This window comes from Pleurodeles waltl, chromosome 10, assembly GCF_031143425.1.
Source record: "Pleurodeles waltl isolate 20211129_DDA chromosome 10, aPleWal1.hap1.20221129, whole genome shotgun sequence".
Classification (NCBI taxonomy): domain Eukaryota; kingdom Metazoa; phylum Chordata; class Amphibia; order Caudata; family Salamandridae; genus Pleurodeles; species Pleurodeles waltl.
The window spans coordinates 933,528,963-933,544,527 of NC_090449.1; the positions used below are offsets into that span (position 1 = coordinate 933,528,963).

Here is a 15,565-nt window from a genome sequence, read left to right on the forward strand (position 1 = left end):
AGGTCAGAAGTCAGTTTGTCTTCTTAAAATTCATTTTCCTTCTGACTGCAGAGTTCCAGGATTTTGTAAGGTGAAACGTCTGACCTGCTGTACAAAGACAGTGAAATGAAAGGCTGTAGGGTGTCAGGTTTTTCCTAACACCCAACATTTACATAAGTCAACTGTACAAACATTTCAAAATATATTTCGTAGCTGTGAAAGCCCATTTTTTGCACTTCTGTGTGATGAAAAAAATAGTTTAATAGGGTGAAAACAAACCAGAAAACTTTACCTGATGATGTGCTATTGATAAATATATTTTGAAAACTGGGTTTCAGAAAACGTATCATTAAAGAGCTATATAATTCTATCAGTAAAGCTGCGGGTTAGTGGGAAGTTTTATGGACATTTCTTGGAAATGTACTGCCTGTAAATGATAGCGCGCTACCACATCATGCTTCAGTAATATATTTAATAAAAGTGAATGGTTACACATAAACTGAGAAACACTCCAGCACTTATGGAAATGATATTAGTAAACTAAGAGGCAAGTCATGGATCATGTGTACACTATATCTGGGTTTAGTATACCTAATCAAACAAAAAGGGGCTTTCTGTACTGAAGAAATGCTGACCTCACATATGTGAAGGTGCACTCATGTGAGAATTAAAAAAAGGCAACTCTGTAAAATTAAATATTTGCCTAGGATCACACAATCTGAGACCCATTTACGGGTCAAGTACATTACAGTTAGGTCAAGTAGATTATTCAAGTTACTTGGCCCGGAGGTCTAGTAATATTTTTATGATTTTTTAAGGCCTGCTGATACTGCAAAATTGGAGATCGACAAATAATCCAAATATTGATCATTGGTGTGCGAAAATGATGAGGACCAAATTATTTGAGGGGACATATGCACAACAGGTGGGAAGCTTCCTATGTTTTTAGCAACTTGGTACAGTTTGTACTGGACATTGACAACTGCAGTACTAGGGACCTGGGCTCTGACTTATCTAGGTTTTTAATCCGCTGTAGAATGTTTTGCACTAGGCATTTATGCACTTTACTCAGGATTTAATGAATGTATGTGCACTTGATCAACTATATTGCACAACTGCATTTATTTATTCGCTGCTTCTTAATCCTGTAAAAAGAGTTTTTGAGTCAGTCCTGCTAAAAGACAATTTTTTAAATACAGCAGAATCAAAGATACAGACGACGCAATATCCTATAAGTGCGTTTGATTAAGATTTTAGAAAATTTGGCTAATATACGATGTCCCTTTCTCTGAACTCGATGTAGCACAGTAGCACTTTAACATTAGCCTGCTTTCTTTGCATTCTGTAGTTAACAGGTGTCCATTAGTACATTTGCACATTGGGCATTGCTATTCTCAATGACTGGGACCGGGATTTGAATTTATATGGGTCTATAATAAGCATTAAAAAAATTTGCACTAGGCACTTATGCACTTTATTCAGGATCTAATAAATCTGGGCGTACTGGCTCAATTTATATTGTGTAATAGTACTTATTTATCCACGGCTAGTTTATTTCGTATGAAGGGTTGTTTCTTCCTGCTAAGTAAGGATTATATAATGTATTTGAAGCAAGTATCACAGGCGATTTAATGTCACATCAGCATATTTGATTATGCTTTTTCGAAAAAATTTAGAATTAAATGTGTATGGGTTGCGGTCCACCTGGATTCAAAATTCAGGTTGCTATAGCAACAAAGTCCTTGTGCTTGAGGGTTAGCAATCGTACCCCTGTGACTCTAGGTGGCTTCGGGAACCCCCAGAAAATGTATCAGCCTGCTTCCTAAGATATCATCACACACACCAGATCTTCATGGAAACGAAGAAACATAGCCATTCTCTTTAAGAGGAGCCACAAATTTAAATATCATAGCCCTTCTCACAAGAAACCTTTCAAAAGCGTAAAAGGTTCTGTAGAAGAGACCTCACTTGAAAAAACCTAGGAATTTGTTCCGGCTTGTTGAACTCCGAGATAATGCTAATCACTTAAGCAAACAAGACTATGGAATATGATGACGCATGCCAATTGTAAAGACTTTATGGATTTCCTGGAGACTGCAGGTGTAGACATTGACCAAGGTGAAGAAACACTGAACCTGTGCCCAAACATGCCAGTATATTCCATTGGCCCTAAATCTAAGCATCAGCCCAAGTCTCTTCTGGCCAGAGACGAATCAATATCACTGTAAAAGCCCACACTGAATCCCCTACACAGCAATATACCTTGGCAGTCCCCTTGCATTAGGGATCAGACTGCTAGAGGCATTAATTTCCACGTGTAGCTCCCAGTAAATATTTAAGCAGTCCCTACCTCTATTACGTATCGGCATCCCCCTCACACTAGCCTACCATACTAGTAGAGTGATATTTAGATACCCACATGGCTCCAAATATCAGAGATACATTCATAGGACTGCCTCAGACCTCCCGTCATGTATCAATGTCTGGAGTCTTGAACTCTTCATTGAACCAAGTGATGTTTAGATACCCGCGTGCTCCAAATATCAGAGATAAATTCATAGGACCACCTCACACCTACCTCAACTACTACGTGGAACAACTTGTAGATGTAACAGTTCATGCCTTCAGCATTAGACATAATAGACTCAATACTGAGAAGATTATTGACAAAAGGAACATTGAAAGGAGACAATTGGCCAGAGAAAGTTGCGAAGAGTTGAAAAGTTGATGTAATACCACTGATTCAAGGGGAGAAAGAATTGCCTGGAGGAGAACACACTAGTGGAGAAGTTAGTGAAAGTGGAAGACGACCGAAAAGAAAAAGAGTTGCAAGTACGAGATATGCTGGACCTGAATGGTCATATTTGAATACAAGCGACTGGCAAGAAGAATTTTTGAGCTACTGCTTTGACAGAGACTTAGAAAATTCTTATTTTGGAATGTGAAGACTTTCAAGAAAGAAACTTTGGGTAAAGAGAATGAAAACTGAGTTTTAAAACTCATACTGAAGAGACAAATAATAAAGATTACTGGAGAAGACAAAAGAATTACCGAATTAGACAAGCTGCTATACTGAACTTGACAAAAGGAACTGTCTAAGAGTGGATGAAATATTGAGAAAAAACAATTAGGAGTGATTTTTGAAGTTTTTTATTTTTTTTAAGTGTTTTTGAAATTTTAATAAGAAAAAAAAAAAAGTTAACATAGAAAATGAGTAACTCACATAACCAAAAACATAGGATTGGTTGTTGCAAAGTGTTTAGTAGTGGCTTAGCGGTAGTGAGTGTGTTAATATGTTTATTGTTGTTCGTAAGAGTGTCTGGTTAGCTCCATCCATCTCATAAACAGACTACGAAAATAAGTTCTTTAGATTTGGTTGATAAGTCACTAACAACAGATAAATTTAGGATAGATGTCAAATACTTACACGGAGAGAAAGAGCTTTCTTCTAATGTTTTCTATCGCAGTATGTTGAGGTGATGGACGCAAATGATTGTTATGTATGTACATAGATTCCGACTTCAGTGGAAGGAGGAGCTACTTATCATAGCCTGCCTGTAACTTATGCTATAAGTTGCAGTCTTGTGCTAACTCGTTTCTATAATCAGAAATATATTCAGTAGTTTTTATTCAAACTATGACATGGTATTGTCTTTTGTCCCGGTTATAGGTTATTTGAATAAAATAGCCAAAGAAATTAACATAGTAATTATGAGAGATTTCTTTGATCCTACTTTAACTTTTGGCACAGCTTTTGCACATCGCAATAATTTAACTTATTTACTAACACCAGTAGAAAAGAAGTTCTTGGATGACACAGAAGATAGAAGGAGAGAAATAAAGGCAAAGATATATAAGGGAATCATAAGTAGAAAGCCTGGATTAGATTATGCTTATAGTGACATTATTAAACAAGAAAAACTAACAATAGATGCTGAGCACGTAGGAAAACTTTGTACACATAGACATTTGAGTAAAAATGATAGAGTGTTTGTTGGAAAGAGTGAATGTAGACATGTTTTTATGTTCAGATGTAAGTGGGATTTTATGATGAATGGACAGGATACTCTAATACCTGGTATTTACTATATTTGTGGAAGAAATGCATATTACTGTCTTCCTAGAGGATGGTATGGAACATGTTATTTGTGTATAGTCTTTCCAAAATTCTATCAGTTGGAAAACTTGAGTAAGATTTCTGATTCAATGAAACCTCAAACGAGACACAAGCGAGAATCAATTTCTAGCATTGTGGGAGACATATTGGGGCTATAATTCCTTCAGTGGGAGTAGTCCCAGAATTGGCTGCTACAAGAGCTATGGCACATCAGAATCGCCTCGCGTTAGACATTCTTTTGGCGAAAGAGGGTCGAGTTTGTAAATTATTAGGTTCTAATCATTGTTTTTCTTACATTCCTAATAACTCGGGTAAGGTCAAGGAGTTAATTACTAATGTAACAAACACTGATAGTAAGGAAGTAAAAGAACTAACAGAAAATACAGTTTGGGAAAAGGCTGAAAAAGGGATTGAAGCTGTGGGAAATTGGTTTAGCAATGTGGGGAGAAATGTTATTTTGACAATAGCAAAATGTGTGTCAATAATTGTATTTTGTTGAATTGGAATTTGGGGAATGTAAAAAGTGATAAAATGCGTTAAGAGAAGAACATTGGAAAAGAATAGAATAAACTTTGAAATACAAATGAATACATTGTATAAAGGGAATAAAAAGAAAACGAAATAATTTGAGGATAAACGAGACAAATTGTTGAAATTAATGACAATAAATAAATTTATTATGGATTGGTGTGATGACATGAATAGTCATCAGAGGAGGGATTGTGGGAGGATGAATTTTGTAATATGTTTATTAATGCTTTTTATACAAAAATGTGTAATGAATTAACATGCAAAACAAGTGATTTTTGAAAATGTTTGCTTTTCGGTTCTTAGCTGAGCGAAATCCTTCTTAAAAGCTGTGGTTATTTTCCGTGCTTCAAAAGCCTACACAAAAGTCTTTTCGAAGTTTGTGCAGATGTGGTCATGGCTACCCCTAGTGGGTTGCTGCATTATGTCTTACAAGGTCATGTCTTTGCATAAGTTGAAATGTCCTATTGTTTGAGAATGTTACTAATATCTGGTCTTTCCTCGAGGATAGAAGTGAGTTGAAACAGTAAAAGTTTCTCCCTAAGACAAGATATTTGCGAGGCAGTGAAACAATGGAGCTACAGATGAGACGGAAGAGGAAAAGTTATTCTTAAAGAAAATGTTATAGTTATCATAGATTTGTTGCATTTTAGGTCATCAATTTAGTTGTTGATTGGCTGAAATTAAACCACTCCATAGACTGACCAATGATAAACTTATTAGGATTTAGTATAACAACTTGAGTAGAATTCTTAAGGAGTTAGTATGATTATTACTATTTTAAAGTTCGGAGAGCAGACCTGGGCAGATGAAGTTCGTATTGGCTGAGTGGGTTAGCTGTCGTTAGGTCATTACGGATGGTGTCCCCTGGCTGAAGCAAGCTACTTTTTTTTCTACTTTTATCCTTGATAATGTATGTCATTGTAACATAATATGTGTCTCTTTTGCTTTCTAGGTACCAGCTGCAACTTATGAGTTAAATGCTGCATATTAATAATATATTTGTAATCATTAACTGAGATAAAGGTTTTTTCTAAATTTGTGTTACTGAATTCTTTTCACATGAAGCCCAACATGTTGATGCTAATTTGTGGTTAGTGAGGGAACTAATTTTGAAATGCTCATGACTTAGTTTGAAATCATTCGATGCTGAACTAATGTATACTTTGATATTATTACCGGTCTTTGTATTATTAATAAGTGTGATTCTTTTGGGAATAACTTGTTTAATTGTCTTGATCAAATTGAGATATATAAGACGCTTTAACCAACCGCTATTGATCTTATATGCTTATCATTTGTGTTTGAGAGTTATTTTCGTAACATTAGCATTGTTAATATAGGGAAATAAATCTATGAGTTCTTCTTAATAAACAGGTGTGGTTATTGACTGAAGTTTAATGAATTGATTGATATTAACCTTTGTTGATTATCACAACGTTCATTGATGACATCCCCTCAAACCTATGTCGCTTCGATCCATCGTCCTCTAGCGTAGAGTTCACTATTCACTCTAGATAATAGCTAGGATTCTATGGCGCCTTAACACTGCTCGAGGTGAAATATGAGCTAAATAATGTGTCTACCTCGAAAGCGGAAAAAGCTCTATTTTGCCTCTGGCAAAGGTACTATGAAACGGGAGAAAAAGTAGGACAACTGCTGGCTATGCAACTGAGAACGCATGAGGCCTACCACTCGAGCCATTTAAAATGTCAAGTGCATGGGCAGTGCAGGGGCCCCCTGGGGCACCCTGCATCCTGTCTCTGCCAGCCTTTACATGGCAGGGCTACCATCATGTAATCGACGGCGGAGAAGGGACTCATAATCTCAAGGCTATCGCTGCTTGCAGCGCTGCCCTGATGGATGAGTCCCGCCAGCACCGCCAGACCGATGAAAAGTCGAGATATGGCAGGCCAACCATGGCGCAATCGCCACGGTCGTAATGTGGCTCCCGATCGCCACATTGCCCGCGGTCCGACCTCAACCACCAGGGTCGTAATGACGCAGACAACCTCTAACCCAGTGTTGTCTGCGATGTCATATGCCTAGTGAAGACCACACACCACAATGGGGGTGGTGAAGGAAACAGGACATACAAGAACGTACCTATGTGATGCAACATTAAACAACAGAAGATAGGAGGTATGCAGCAATGCTTGGAGGACTTTGAAGCCAGAAGAATAAGAATAATAAATAATCTCTTGTATAGGAGAAATCGGGGCTACAACCCAACCAATTTTGCAACATCACCCACTGCCTATGTAAAATACCCCCCCCCCCCAAACCAACAGATCTAAAGGATTCCACCATATTTTAATATTTGAGTACCTGGCGAACATTCAAGGGAGTGATGGATGTAATTGCCAGGACACTGATAGATGGACTATTCTCAGACTCAGGATCCAAACAATTAAGAGACAGGTGGCTGGGCCGAATACAGATAGATGACTCAGAGAAGGAGTGGTTAGACCTTATAATAACACATGATAGGCCCCTAAAGGATGCAGGACTTAAACCAGGATACTATAGGATACTTCAAAGATGGCACTAGTCGCTGAAAAAAAACTGACTGCGGCTTGTATATTTCCTGGGGTAGAATGCTGGAGATGTAAAAACCAGAACTGTGACACTGTACATTTGCTTGAGAACACCTCACACCCAATCACTATTGACCTGAAGCATGGCAATAACTCATATCATTATTTTTATAAGACACTTGACTATTCAGGCTATCTTGCTGCATGACTTGGCCCTGAACCTGAAGATCAACATTGCGGAGCAAGATGGCTTGCTACTGCCTTAGCCACAGCTAAGCTCTGTATCCTTGGGCACTGGAGAATGATCACTCGCTTAGCATAGAGCCATAGTCACAAGAGATGTATAAAATAACTGTGACCATTTAAATACATTTCTAGAAATATGGGGCAGATTCATTCACTAAATATTGTCCTGTGACACATTGCTCCCCATGACGAAACACTTTCTAGACAAACATATTCTAGATGAACTGTTTAGTCTAGCCCAACTGGGCAAAAGACAGAAAATGTTTATGCCATGTCACAGACCTACCAGAAACAACTATATATAAGGCCACAGACTAATACACAAATAGAGAAGGAAATGTAGCCTGGTGATATAATTGAGAGATTATTTTACGAACAGGAAACTGAGAACTAGGGACTGAGTTTCTATTATTGGATAGTTCAGAACCGTTTTGCATGAAGATTTGGTGAGTTATGCAAATACCGAGAATACAGACAATAGGCTGGCAACGGCCAAGAGAGGCCCAATAGTTATTGTTTTGTATGCATTCGACATTTGGGGTTGGGCGGACGGTGTGGGAGGGGGTGGAGGAAGAGTACTTGAATGTTGAGAATGATTTTAGTGATTTTATATTGCGAAAGTATAACCACTGTGCAAGTGAAATGCACCTGGTTAAAAAATAAACCCAATAAGGTATTGTTAAAACTGAAAATAAAGTAGGGCTTTCTGCTACATTTTTCATCAAAAATACTTACTGCTGGCCTAAATATGAAAAATACTGATTATTTACCAGAAAGGTAGCTCAGAAATGTCCTTAGTTTCATCACTGAGATTAATACACTGCTTTTTACACATATTGTGAAGAGAAAGAAAATTATGGTATGATTGTGGTGGTCCTCAGTAAGACCATATGGCATTCTGGCACTTGTAGTCTTTCAAAAGACAAGTATTCACATTTCGTCTTAATATTACATTGCATGTGAGTAATATCCTCACCTACACTTCATTGTCTCCATCGAGCTTCAAAGAAATTCTGTTTTTGACCATTACTGTTGTACTGTTGTTACAGAGCATACTGCGCAAAATCAGAGCTCTAGTGATTTGCAAGTCAATGCTTGTTTTGTTATGTTTTTTGCATGATTTAATTTTGGGGGAAGCTGCTGAATCCTCATCAATCTATAAACAATACTGGCTAAAAAGAAGAATATATTTGGGTCTCAATAAGCATACATTGACATAGTAGTCCCTGACACTTAAGTGAACTGCTTAGTGTGTGGATAGTGCAAACTGCTGTCTCTCACACTGAAGTTAGCCAATGGCTGAAGCAGTGACCCATTTGCTCATGATATCTACTGTACTGACGAAGTGGGCTGGCTAAAAGACCCTTTCAATATATAATACTTGTAATTTTAGTAAAATCAAAAGGTCTTGCATAGCGTCATAACCAGCAACAGAACTAAAAAGAAATCCACCGAGGCTTACATTTAAATGGTGTGAAGTGTTTCTTACGAAAGAAGGAGATGTTTAGAATACCACTTAAATACTTGAAGTGATCAGTCAAGTACATCCTTTCATATAAAGGCACGAGAAAGGTGGCGGAGGTCACTCACAGAGAAGTGCCGATCACAAATGAACTCTATCTCCTGCATTTATTACTAACACAACCAACATTAAAACATTCGGAAAATGGAATAGGTATGTTCTGCGACGCAAAGGCAATCAGAGAACAGTCACCATATATCTTCCCCTTTAAAAGAGGAACTAAAAAACTAACAAACAAAAGCTGAATATACATTAAACATTCTTTGGAGGACTTGCATTCAAGGGTACGAAAAAAAAGTCTTGCATCAAAGGAAGTGTTTCGATGGGACTCCTTCATGATGGAATTATTTGATGAAGCATCCTTTTCGCCATCACATGAAGACTTCATCAATGAAGTGTCCCCTAATCTACCGACTTGCCACCAATGTCCTCTTACTACTCTCACGGCATTTCCTCTGATTTCTAGGCTGCAGGCTAGGTCACAAACCATTACCAAACCTTTCTTCACCATAGACTGTCTGCCCGAAACATAATCTCCAATTGCAAATGTCGGTAATGTCCTTAATAGGATTAAGAGCTACCATGGATTTTTCCAACCTCGCCTTGGATAGGGACTTATCAGACACCCATTTCTCAGACAAAGGTGACTTATCTTTGATACATGCATTAGCCATTCAACTGAGACCAATCTCCGAAGTTGCCTTTCTTCCACACTCCACGTCAATTCAAACAGTAATTTATTTTCCAGCGATTCAAGTGGGTATTTATTTGCCAGATGACAATGCTTAATTCGTGTTGGTGGTTTCCGGTGCTGAGCACTGGCACTTATTTTTGAGGGCCGGCACTTATTTTTCTGCCTCAAGCATTTACTGTGAGCAAAAGGCAAATATGGGAAAGATGGAGGAAGAGAAAAACGAAAAAGCGTCACAAAGGGAGAAAGCAGAAATATGATGAAGGGGCAGGGAGTGGCTGTAAATGGTTTAAAGAGGCCCGAGTTGGCTTCATGATTAGGCCGCCTCAGTGTTCTGTGCTCGCACAGGTAAATGCAGCAACCGAGTTTCAGAGGAGAGCTTTGGGCACCGGCACATTTTTATTTTCAAATGAAGTGCTGCCAGAGGAAGCATGAGGCATTGTCTGATATGCCCAGAGAATGCACCAAACAGCTTCACCCACATTTCCCCTGGGACAATAATTACTTTGAATATAATCCACAAGAACCTGTTAAATCCTTTAACTATGCAGTTGCTTTTTCTGGAACCTGTGCTTGAGAGGTATATCCAATCATTTTGAATCTACATTACAAGCATAGGGCCTTTAATGGTACCCGAACAATTGCTGAACACGCTCCTGAATTTCTCACATCATGTCTCCACTTTAGTATCCTCCACCGCTAAGGCTGGCACTTTCTCAGCCTGCTTTTAACATCATCTTAAAATCTGCTGGGTGACACCATCTCAAAACATTCATACCCTTTTTTATCCACATAAACTTTGCCTCAGAGGGAGCAATTCTTAAAGGCAATTTTGTCCCAAAAATAACCAGTAGGGTTAAGTCTGCTACCCTCAAAAGATACTATAGTAACATCTGGTGACAATAAAACTGTGTGCTTCCAATCATGCTCATAATTTAAAATGAATATGATTATCATCTCTGCCCCAAAATCTACCAATAAATGAATAGGGGACTTATGTAGGAGTAGCTGGCTGAAGGAAATTGGCGCATTTACAGGAAGCCTGCAAAACTCCAGTGTGATTGACAACCACAAGCAAAATACATTTTTCCAGTTTGTTTACAGATGCATCTTCAGCATCACTGCCACGCATGCTCTAACTGTCTTCCACACATATCTCTACACACCTTGCTGAAGTGTCCTGTTTCTCCTTATTTTTACATACCTGCCACACCACAGGGCAACTGTAGTAATTAGATAAGTGTGAAAGTGAAACACATTTGAAACACGAGGATTGCCTCAGGTTAATGCTTGGAAAGACATTCTGAGGATTGAATACTCGAACCTATTCTTGAGTTGAATGAAATTACTTTTGATTGCACATGTTGGATAACTCCTGTATAAACCTCATCCCTAAAATATCAAACTTGAGCTTGAAAAACAGAGCCTGTCGCCAAATTTGAACTGATCTATATCCATCCATAGTGAAGAAAACAAGTATTAAAGCAAATCCTGAAATACAGACATATAAAAATGGAAGCACAGGATAGTTCTCCGGAAGTAAAACTTGACTAGCTGCACTTATTCGAACCAAAAGCAACATTATGATAGTCTGAAAAATACATAGGGTCTGATTACGAATTCGGCGGGCCCTATGCGGCCCGCCGAGGTTGTGGAGGAGAGGCTGCCACCAGGCTTCTGGCCTCTCCTCCCACCCCATTACGATGCTCCTGTCATGGCGGTGGCGGAAACATCTACGGCTGCTTTGGTCCTGGCTCCTCATGGAGCCGAGGCCAATGCAGCCATGCACGGGGTCCGTGCAGCACCCACAGAATGTGCACTGTCTGCTCAGGCAGACAGTGCGCAATTCATGGGTCCTGCATGTAATCAGGCCCATAGTTATGTTCTGTGATGCAAAGGCCATGACAGAACATTTCAGTCTCCATACTACTGTTCAGAATTTTGTCTAAAATATGAAGGTATTAGGACCGAAAAAGTAATGAAAAGGAAAAGTTTATATTTGTAAAATATATGTCATAGAAAACTATTATTTTACAGCAACTTCATTTTATGGTATAAAGACCTGGTTCTAGAGATTAGAAAAGAGTACAATGTTAAACTATATTTACGCTGTGTATGTTTTTTAGGACGAGCACGTGTGCGCTTTGACCTATTGTAAGTGTTGTGGGCTTTTAACCACACCCACAGCAATCCCATCACTTCCACTCGTTCCTGGGCTTGCCTTTAAAAAATCTTTTTTTTATCTTTGGTAAATACTTTCCATTTATCCCTCATTGGAAAGGTTTTATTACCACTTTGCAGACTTCCCCCATTACATGGATAATTGCACCATTGCCAAAACGTTTGACTGCAAGCGAACTTCTTTGTCTTTTTGTGCCTCTCCTTCACGTTCTTGGTGGCCATTGCGCTTTGAATCGGCTCGCTTATGCCAACTGTTTTAATTTTCATTTTCAATTTGAGTGACAAGAAAAGTCCACTTAAGAACTTACAACGCTACTAGCTCTAAGTCGAGCAAACGTGAGACCCATTACATTGCACATGCTTGTTTACTTCACAGGTAAATTGGTGTACTTTCAGGCCCACATACATTTGATAGGAAAGTAAACGTTTTAAAGAAAATACAAGTAGAAGAAATATTTCTTATAATTTCATTTCTCGAAGTACAAAGTTATAAGCCATAGGATACTATGCTGAGATGTTAATATACGAGATATGAGTACAAATATGAGAAGTAAACTTTAGGGCAAGGCTGTGTCACTGGAGAAAATAACTTACTAGGAAAGCATGAGGGCAACAACAGAACTACAGGCAATGGAAGATTCACAGACTCAAAAAATCAGTACAAAAGGAAATGAAGTTTCTATTGCATAAAGACATCAGGATAACTAATTGTGGGAGGCTTTAGGATTTGGGGCATAAGAGAGAGAACATGCATCGGGAGTGCTCGCTTGTATGTATCTAGGTGAGGCTAGTTATGAAGTAAAATCTAGTTTTAAAGCAAAAGGAGAGCTGTACAAGACAGGGGCATGTGGATGAGGGTAAGCATGCTACTTACAGTTCGGACAGTTCGCTTCGGTGACATCAGTGTTAGGGATCAATTAGGTTGATTACTTCGGGATAAGGTGTTCACTGACTTGGTGTTTAATGCCCAGGCCCTGTGAAGAGAACGTTGCTTTAGAGTTTAGAAAGATACGGTGGGATCTGTTTCCAGACTTAATATTCCATGTATCAGATACACTTTACTGCAATTACACTGGGATCTGTTTCCAGACTTAATATTCCATGTATCAGATACACTTTACTGCAATTACACTTTATGAAACAAAGACCATCGGTATCAGCAACAGTGTAAGAGTGACGAGCACTACCATAAATCATTATCCCCTCCCACTGCCAACATTAGTACCTAGAATGCTGATGCCAAGGGAGTGAAGAAAGTAGACTGTACCGTGCTTTTCAGATATTGGGATGTGCCCTGCTCTTGCTTATATTACTCTCAACACACTGGAGCAAAATAGGCAAAGGGCAGCAAACATTCCTTTTCACTTGCTATGCAGCGTAGATAGGTTATCAAGAAGGAACAGCAGGAATCCTGGTGGATATATACCATTTGATTTATAGTGAGCTTCTGCATGCTCTAAGGGACATCAGTTGTACCTGATCAGATCAGACCTTTCTATGTCCAAGCAAGCCATACGACATGCCAAACATCTTCGCAAACCTCACAGGAAAGAAGATTTTGGCCCTGGGAAACAATAATGCAGTATGCCTATTATCTTGATCAACAGAAAAACCCATATGAAACAGTTAAAACAAAAAATAAAGGATTTCAATACGAAATGCATGCGATACCAGAAGAACAAAAGGAGACAGCTGTAATTGCTTGCTGCAGATCTTGCACATCTCATTTTCAATAAAGGCAATGACAATAACATTTATTCAAGGCGCATTCACACCTCCACCTTGCTGTTTGTGTGCACATGCTGTAAGCTGGAGCATAACCTATTGCACTTCTGCTGATTACACAACGATCACTGCAAAAAAGGAAAATACTAAAATATAGTGCTCCGATTTGAGCATGTGATTTGCGTGGTGCATGGAATGCTCTTCACAAGGTACATTCTACATTTAATGTGTTTCCTTCGCCCATCCTATAACACACAGATCTCTGTTTGATGTACATTAACCACCTGAGTTACATAGTCCGGATTTCATCCAATTGCTGAGCACCCATAGATCGCTGAACAGGTTTTTAAACTATGCGGCGTATTTATATTTTTTGGTGCAAAACTGAACTAATGCAGTTTTGCAACAAAACTTTTAGCACTGGCTTGCACCATTTCTGAGCACCATATTTATGGAATGGTGCAAGCTGGAGAAAAGGGTAGGCTAGCATAAAAATAAAAAAATTACATTAGCCGGATGGGACTGGTGGTATGGGAGAAGGGGGTTTTGCACCAAAAAATGACGTTAGGCAGGTTAGAGTAAAAAAAAAAAAAAAACATTCTAACCAGACTAGCTTCATTTTCTGATGCAAAACCATCCATACCACATGTCACGCACACCACTCCAATGGCCAGCACGGGGGACCAGGGTCCACTGGGCAGGGCCACTGCACCCAGTGCCATGTAGGTGGGTCCATTCCAGGGCCCCCATTGGCACTTAAAAAAAAAAATACTTACCTGTACTTACCTATAGTTACCTGGGATGGGGTCTCCCATCCTCCGCTGTCCCTCGGGTGGGGGTGTCCCTGTTGCCTGGGGAGGGTACCTGTGGGCTTATTCCATTGTGTTCCACCATGGGAATAGGCCCACAGGTCCCCTAACGGCTGCCTTGACCCAGGCGTTAAATAATGGTGCAAAGTAAGCTTTGAACCATTATTTGACCCCCTCCTCTCCCGTGCGTGATTTTAGCATGGGGTGTAAGTATGGCACTGAGGCCATAGAGTCATTTTTTGCACGGGAACGCCTACCTTGAATCTCATTGACGCAAAGGAGGTTTCCACGTCCAAAAAATGACCTTAACTCCATAACTTTGGCACTAGACGGGTCTAGCGCCAAAGTATAAATATGGAGTTAATTTTGCACCGAATTTGCGTTAAAAAAAAGAAGCAAATTCAGCGCAAAACAAGTATAAACAAGTATAAATACGACCCTAAGTCATCTTGACAGCAGATACGTCTGTACTACGGATACAAATGAATAGATACCTGGGTTTAATGTAGCTAATGTGTACAACTTAGCCTTTCATTCTTTTATGATGCTACTGAAAACAGGGGCGCAGCTTCGGCGGGAGTGGGGAATGTTACACCTCCACAATAAATGGCTGAGAAGTGCCTCTACCTCTCCACTAAAAGTATTGCGGCGGTGCTCAAAAGTGCTGGTACTTTCCTTTCAAAGAAATGGCTGGTCGGTACCTGTACGTTTAAAGCACTGCCTTCAGGGGGAAGATAAAAGCTTTGACAGACTCTTGCGAGAAAAAAACACACCCTCTTTTGATAAATAGTATGGAAACCGTCTCCCTAAAATATGGTGATTTTTTCTCATGTGCCACCAATGTAGCTCATCTCTACATACTAACCACCGCAATTTATATGGGGAACACACAGCGTTGGCCTTACCTTCCGCCACTCGATCTTAGAAATCCGATTGCTTGTGCTATGCTTCCGACTTCAGCCAACTTCAGTAAATGAAGGTTAGAGGGAGGTAATTGAAACTAGCTAGGTTTCTACTGATTGGCATGCCAAGGGGCGGTACTAGGGAGAGCCTAGGGGCCTCGGGCTGTGCTTCCCCGTAAATGGTCCGATTGGTCAGCGTAAAATCATAACCCGCCCAGATGAAAGAAGCCCCGCCCATCCCGGAACGAGTTCTGACCAACAGCAATATCGGAAACGACCATCCAGCTGCTCCGGAAGGCTTCGCTGAAGCCGCGCGTGAGCCGGCGCT

At 39.6% G+C, this 15,565-nt stretch overlaps 1 protein-coding gene across 1 annotated transcript in view; it reads right to left on the reverse strand.

Moving 5' to 3' along the window:
• Positions 1-15,360, reverse strand: part of C1GALT1 (core 1 synthase, glycoprotein-N-acetylgalactosamine 3-beta-galactosyltransferase 1) — a 123,845-nt gene extending 108,485 nt beyond the window's left edge. Inside the window, exons 1-2 of the mRNA XM_069211729.1 lie at positions 15,241-15,360; positions 12,676-12,775 (exon numbers count right to left, since the gene is read on the reverse strand). The gene's annotated coding sequence lies outside the window, so the exon portion shown is untranslated. The remainder of the gene's footprint in view (positions 1-12,675; positions 12,776-15,240) is intronic.
• Positions 15,361-15,565: the final 205 nt, after the last annotated feature.